Source organism: Pelophylax lessonae (genome assembly GCF_965119305.1).
Source record: "Pelophylax lessonae genome assembly, chromosome: 5".
In the NCBI taxonomy this organism is placed as follows: Eukaryota; Metazoa; Chordata; class Amphibia; order Anura; family Ranidae; genus Pelophylax; species Pelophylax lessonae.
The window spans coordinates 147188718-147197033 of NC_138772.1; positions in this window are offsets into that span (position 1 = coordinate 147188718).

Genomic DNA, 8316 nt, shown 5'->3' on the forward strand with positions numbered 1-8316 from the left:
CACCTAGATGTCCGTGTTCGACGGGTTCGGCCGAACTTTAAAAAAAAGTCCGGGTCCGTGTCCCGGACTTTTACCGAACTTTTCCCGGACACCGAACCCCATTGAAGTCAATGGGGACCCGAACTTTAAGGCACTAAAATGGCTCTAAAACACCAAAGGAAAGGGCTAGAGTGCTGCAAATGGCAGCAAAACATAATTAAGAGCATGGCAAGTGCTCTGCAAACAAATGTGGATAGGGAAATAACTTAAAACAACAAAAAAAAAACAGAAAAATAAAACAATGTTCTTCTTCATCTCTGAAGGACGAGGCCCATATGGAGTAGGAGGGAGGTTGAGGTGGTGGTGGATGTGGCGGTGACATAGGCGTGCGCACAGGGTGTGCTGGGTGTGCCTGGGCACACCCTAATCACCTAGGGCACATAGCATTGCCAGTGAGGAGATGGGAAAGATCTCCCTGGGACCTGCTCTGCTCTATTTCTCCTTGCCTACAGGTACATGGCCCCGATACATTACTCTCCCTGCTGGCAAACACATGCATGTGTATTTCAACTTTGGGGTGCACACCTTAATGCAATAGGCTGCGCACACCTATGGGCGGTGTAGGTGGAAGCGGCGGTGGAGGAGGACCAGGGCCGGATTAACAGCATCATGGGCTTGGTGCTGAGGATTTTGAAGGGCCTTAAGGGCCGTGCCTTGCCATGCACCCAGAGGAGGAAGGGTGCAGCCATGCATGCCTAATTCAACATGGGATGCTGTCTCTGAAGCCCATAAACACATCCATGCATCGCCAACTGTCCCTCCTTGTCCGGCCTTCACGCTGTGTGGGGAGGTTCTGAGGGTGCTGCCTGGGGAAGCGAGCATAGAAGCCAGACTTCTGTGTTTACAAGTGACAGAAGAGCGGTAACAGTGAATATGGCCAACCCGGGGCCTATATAAAAGGTAGGGGCCTGGAGCTGCAGCTCCAATAGCCCCTACATTAATCTGGCCCTGAGGAGGAGGACGAGGTAGCCAACACTGCTTCTTTTCAAAAATTTTAAATGAGGGTACACCCCAAAAGAGTGAGAAAGAGCAAAAATGGAACAATGGGTGGGTAAGGTCGGTATCCATTGCTATTCTGCATAAGGTACGGAAAAGTCCCGTGGGATCCATGCCTGGTTCATTTTAATGAACGTGAGCTTGTCCACATTGTCTCTGGACAGGCGGCTGCGCTTGTCTGTTATAACGCCCCCAGCCGTGCTAAATACCCGTTCAGATAATACACTGGCTGCAGGGCACGCCAGCACCTCCAAGGCGTAAAGGGCAAGCTCAGGCCATGTGCCCAATTTGGAGACCCAGAAGTTGAAGGGGGCAGACCCGTCATTCACTACATGTAGGCGTGTGCACACATACTGCTCCACCATGTTGGTAAAATGCTGCCTCCTGCTAAGACGTTCCATCTGAGCTGCTGGTGCTGCTGTTTGTTGTGGCGTGCTGACAAAGCTTTTCCACATTTCGGCCATGCTAACCCTGCCTTCTGAGGTGCTGGCGGTGCCCTGGTTGCGTTGGCGACCTCCTCCTCCTCCTCCTCTGCCTTGTGCTTCCACTGTGGCCCCGCTGTCAGATGGGAATGCCAGCAGCATGGCGTCTACCAGCGTGCGCTTGTACTCGCGCATCTTGCGATCGCGCTCCAGTGAGTGAATTAAGGACGGTACGTTGTCCTTGTAACGGGGATCCAGCAGCGTGGCCACCCAGTAATCAGCACAAGTTAGAATGTGGGCAACTCGGCGGTCGTTGTGGAGACACTGCAGCATGTAATCGCTCATGTGTGCCAGGCTGCCCAGAGGCAACGAAAGGCTGTCCTCTGTGGGAGGTGTATCGTCCGTGTCCTCTGTATCCCCCCAGCCACGCACCAGTGATGGCCATGAGCTGGCCTGGGTGCCACCCTGCTGTGAACATGGTTCCATCTCCTCCTCCAGCTCCACCTCCTCCTCATCCTCCTCATCCTCCAGAACTGTGCCCCTGCTGGACAATTGCGTCCCTGGCGTTTGCGTGTGCAGGAACCCACCCTCGGAGCCCCTTGCGAATGACTGCCCTGAAAGCCTTGGAAATGTTACCTCTTCATCCTCCTCCTCCTCCTCATCCTGTGCCACATCCTCTTCCATCATCGCCCGAATTGTTTTTTCAAGGAGGCATAGAAGTGGGATAGTTAAGCTGAGAACGGCGTCATTGCCACTGGCCATGTTGGTGGAGTACTCAAAACAGCGCAACAAGGCACACAGGTCTCGCATGGAGGCCCAGTTAAATTAAATAGCGGAATAGAAAATATGATCCAAAAAAAGTGTATGTATATCACACGTACACAACCACACTGGGCCCCAATTACTATTGTTTGTACCCCTAAAAGGCTAGATGAGGAGTAGGGGGAGTATGGAACAGGCAGCACCCTCAAACCTTCAGAAGTATGAGATGAACCCCAACAACTTGGAAAGGTGGATCTCTCTCACACGTACCGACACAGACTATCCCGCAATTCAATTGATCCTCAAAGGTTTTTATTGAATAGCGGAATAGGAAATATGATCAAAAAAAGTGTATGTATCTCGCACGTACACAACCACACTAGGCCCCAATTACTATTGTTTGTACCCCTAAAAGGCTAGATGAGGAGTAGGGGGGGTATGGAACAGGCAGCACCCTCAAACCTTCAGAAGTATGAGATGAACCCCAACAACTTGGAAAGGTGGATCTCTCTCACACGTACCAACACAGACTATCCCCCAATTTAACTGATCCCCAAAGGTTTTTGATTAAATAGCGGAATAGAAAATATGATCCCAAAAAAGTGTATGTATATCACACGTACACAACCACACTAGGCCCCAATTACTATTGTTTGTACCCCTAAAAGGCTAGGAGTAGGGGGAGTATGGAACAGGCAGCACCCTCAAACCTTCAGAAGTATGAGATGAACCCCAACAACTTGGAAAGGTGGATCTCTCTCACACGTACCAACACAGACTATCCCCCAATTTAACTGATCCCCAAAGGTTTTTGATTAAATAGCGGAATAGAAAATATGATCCCAAAAAAGTGTATGTATATCACACGTACACAACCACACTAGGCCCCAATTACTATTGTTTGTACCCCTAAAAGGCTAGGAGTAGGGGGAGTATGGAACAGGCAGCACCCTCAAACCTTCAGAAGTATGAGATGAACCCCAACAACTTGGAAAGGTGGATCTCTCTCACACGTACCAACACAGACTATCCCCCAATTTAACTGATCCCCAAAGGTTTTTGATTAAATAGCGGAATAGAAAATATGATCCCAAAAAAGTGTATGTATATCACACGTACACAACCACACTAGGCCCCAATTACTATTGTTTGTACCCCTAAAAGGCTAGGAGTAGGGGGAGTATGGAACAGGCAGCACCCTCAAACCTTCAGAAGTATGAGATGAACCCCAACAACTTGGAAAGGTGGATCTCTCTCACACGTACCAACACAGACTATCCCCCAATTTAACTGATCCCCAAAGGTTTTTGATTAAATAGCGGAATAGAAAATATGATCCCAAAAAAGTGTATGTATATCACACGTACACAACCACACTAGGCCCCAATTACTATTGTTTGTACCCCTAAAAGGCTAGGAGTAGGGGGAGTATGGAACAGGCAGCACCCTCAAACCTTCAGAAGTATGAGATGAACCCCAACAACTTGGAAAGGTGGATCTCTCTCACACGTACCAACACAGACTATCCCCCAATTTAACTGATCCCCAAAGGTTTTTGATTAAATAGCGGAATAGAAAATATGATCCCAAAAAAGTGTATGTATATCACACGTACACAACCACACTAGGCCCCAATTACTATTGTTTGTACCCCTAAAAGGCTAGGAGTAGGGGGAGTATGGAACAGGCAGCACCCTCAAACCTTCAGAAGTATGAGATGAACCCCAACAACTTGGAAAGGTGGATCTCTCTCACACGTACCAACACAGACTATCCCCCAATTTAACTGATCCCCAAAGGTTTTTGATTAAATAGCGGAATAGAAAATATGATCCCAAAAAAGTGTATGTATATCACACGTACACAACCACACTAGGCCCCAATTACTATTGTTTGTACCCCTAAAAGGCTAGGAGTAGGGGGAGTATGGAACAGGCAGCACCCTCAAACCTTCAGAAGTATGAGATGAACCCCAACAACTTGGAAAGGTGGATCTCTCTCACACGTACCAACACAGACTATCCCCCAATTTAACTGATCCCCAAAGGTTTTTGATTAAATAGCGGAATAGAAAATATGATCCCAAAAAAGTGTATGTATATCACACGTACACAACCACACTAGGCCCCAATTACTATTGTTTGTACCCCTAAAAGGCTAGGAGTAGGGGGAGTATGGAACAGGCAGCACCCTCAAACTTTCAGAAGTATGAGATGAACCCCAACAACTTGGAAAGGTGGATCTCTCTCACACGTACCAACACAGACTATCCCCCAATTTAACTGATCCCCAAAGGTTTTTGATTAAATAGCGGAATAGAAAATATGATCCCAAAAAAGTGTATGTATATCACACGTACACAACCACACTAGGCCCCAATTACTATTGTTTGTACCCCTAAAAGGCTAGGAGTAGGGGGGAGTATGGAACAGGCAGCACCCTCAAACCTTCAGAAGTATGAGATGAACCCCAACAACTTGGAAAGGTGGATCTCTCTCACACGTACCAACACAGACTATCCCCCAATTTAACTGATCCCCAAAGGTTTTTGATTAAATAGCGGAATAGAAAATATGATCCCAAAAAAGTGTATGTATATCACACGTACACAACCACACTAGGCCCCAATTACTATTGTTTGTACCCCTAAAAGGCTAGGAGTAGGGGGAGTATGGAACAGGCAGCACCCTCAAACCTTCAGAAGTATGAGATGAACCCCAACAACTTGGAAAGGTGGATCTCTCTCACACGTACCAACACAGACTATCCCCCAATTTAACTGATCCCCAAAGGTTTTTGATTAAATAGCGGAATAGAAAATATGATCCCAAAAAAGTGTATGTATATCACACGTACACAACCACACTAGGCCCCAATTACTATTGTTTGTACCCCTAAAAGGCTAGGAGTAGGGGGAGTATGGAACAGGCAGCACCCTCAAACCTTCAGAAGTATGAGATGAACCCCAACAACTTGGAAAGGTGGATCTCTCTCACACGTACCAACACAGACTATCCCCCAATTTAACTGATCCCCAAAGGTTTTTGATTAAATAGCGGAATAGAAAATATGATCCCAAAAAAGTGTATGTATATCACACGTACACAACCACACTAGGCCCCAATTACTATTGTTTGTACCCCTAAAAGGCTAGATGAGGAGTAGGGGGAGTATGGAACAGGCAGCACCCTCAAACCTTCAGAAGTATGAGATTGTGTTCACTGTACCCCACAAAGATTGAGTTCACTGCACCCCACAATGATTGTGTTCACTGCACCCCACAAAGATTGTGTTCACTGCACCTCACAAAGATTGTGTTCACTGTACCCCCCAAAGATTGTGTTCACTGCACCCCACAAAGATTCTGTTCACTGTACCCCACAAAGATTGTGTTCACTGCACCCCAAAAAGATTGTGTTCACTGCACCCCAAAAAGGATGTTGTTCACTGCACCCCAAAAAGGATGTTGTTCACTCCACCCCAAAAAGATTGTGTTCACTGCACCCCACAAAGATTGTGTTCACTGCACCCCAAAAAGATTGTGTTCACTGCACCCCAAAAATGATTTTGTTCACTGCACCCCAAAAAGGATTTTGTTCACTGCACCCCAAAAAGGATGTTGTTCACTCCACCCCAAAAAGATTGTGTTCACTGCACCCCAAAAAGATTGTGTTCACTGCACCCCACAAAGGATTTTGTTCACTGCACCCCAAAAAGATTGTGTTCACTGCACCCCAAAAAGGATGTTGTTCACTGCACCCCAAAAAGGATTTTGTTCACTGCACCCCAAAAAGATTGTGTTCACTGCACCCCACAAAGGATTTTGTTCACTGCACCCCACAAAGATTGTGTTCACTGCACACCAAAAAGGATTGTGTTCACTGCACCCCAAAAAGATTTTGTTCACTGCACCCCAAAAAGATTGTGTTCACTGCAGCCCAAAAAGATTGTGTTCACTGCAGCCCAAAAAGATTGTGTTCACTGCAGCCCAAAAAGATTGTGTTCACTGCAGCCCAAAAAGATTGTGTTCACTGCAGCCCAAAAAGATTGTGTTCACTGCAGCTCACACACAGAAAAATGGATGTGGATCACTGACACCTGCCTATCTCCAATCCCACACCACACAGCAATATCGATTGTAGTTTGTAGAACACAGTTTCCCTAAAATTCAGCAGACTCTGTCCCTAACAGGATTGAGAAGAGATCGTAGATCAGGATTGAGTGCAGACCCCACCCCCCACACAGCAATATCGATTGTAGTTTGTAGAAGACACTGACCCTATATAATTCAGCAGACTCTATCCCTAAAATGCCTACAACTCGCCCTGCCTAAACACTCCGACCTGTCCCTCAATTCTATCCGGACACAAATGGTTTTTTCCTGCCTATCTTTCCCTAATCAGCAGCCAGCACGTTGATGTGTGCTCTGTCCCTGAATCTAAGCAGCATAATGACGCCGCTGCGGCTGCCTCGAACTTATAAAGACTTGGTCACATGCTTCAGACGGCCAATCACAGCTACTGAGACATTTGCAGGCATGGCTGGGATGGCTTAAGGCACACCAGTTAAACGATTGTTGATTGGCTGTTGAAAGCCCGCCATGAAAAGAGCGCCAAAGCATGCAAAACCCGGAAATAAAACGACCGAACACGGATTTTTACCCGAACATACAGTAAAGTGTCCGTGTCCGTGTTCGGGTACAAAAAATCCAATTATTCGGTACGAACACGAATAATACAGTCCGTGTTCGCTCAACACTACTCATCATGACTAATCAAAAAAAAAAAAAAAACAATCCCACCCTTAGCATTTTACACTCTGAGACTTTACTCTTTTCAATCCTTCCTTTTTATAACCACCAAGTACAATACATTGGACCAGCCCACCCATGGAGAATGTAAGCAACCCCAACAAAGCCAGAAACCATATTACATATTGAGGCCACACATCAGATTATTCACTTTTCAAAAACCTTATTAAATAAACAGCCCCTCACACCTCTGCAGACTCTCGCCTGACTGACTAATCAGAGTAAGGCAAAGTAGCCTAGGGGGATGTGACTGGCTGTTTAATAAAGGTATTGAACAATAAGGCCCCTTTCACACGGACTTTCCAATCAGGTCCACCTGTTCGTTTTTCAGGTGGACCTGATAGGATGCTCCATGCACCCCTATGGAGCAGTGGATGTCAGCGGTGACATCTCCGCTGAAACCCGCTGCTATCCGATCCGATCCTGTCCATGAAATCTAGACAAATGGAAACCCTATTCTCCAATCTCCTATAGAGGAGAGTGGGGACCTGACAGGTCTCTGTCAGCACAATGAGCGGAGATGGACCTGTCATTCGCCTGCTCAGCGGGGATCGGCGGATCGATCCCTGCTGAGCAAAACGGAGTCCGCCGGGTGGAAAACCCATGTGAAAGGACCCTAAAGAATTGTGTGTAACAAAATTGTTGGACTTCTGTTTTTTTTATCTAGGGTGATATAGAAGACCCAATGGGGTATTGGTGTATTGCAAGACCTTTTGATCCGCTAAAGTTTGATGGCTCTCACTACATTTTAAGAAGCCATTTATATAGCCCCAAATTATTTATTTGTGTCCTAGAAAACCTTGGGCCCGATACTTTGAAAAATGGGATTCATTTTTACAATGAAAAGTCTGCTTTTAAACAATATAAAGCTCGCTATACACTAGTAACTTTTCAAACGAACATTCTTTAAATAATCATTCGAACATTTGTTTGCCAATTTTTTGTACAGATGACTTGAACAAAAGTTGTCCAGAAGTACTTCAAAATGTTTTTTTTCTTTTTAACAATTGATTTTGGAATAAATGTACTATAATTTCATGAACAAAAACCACATACACCGCTGGAAATTAATTTGCTAGAGAAACAATTTCCATCCTACCCATTCAAATTTTCTTGTCACTGTGGTTGAAAATGAATGTTGATTTAACCCCACTAACAATTAGAAAATAAAAAATGTTCTTAAAATAAAAAACTTGAAATTAAATTCTACTAGTGCATAGCCAACCTTAATCTTTAAACACACTAGCTACTTTTATTTAATAATGTCATTGTGTATAATGTTAAATG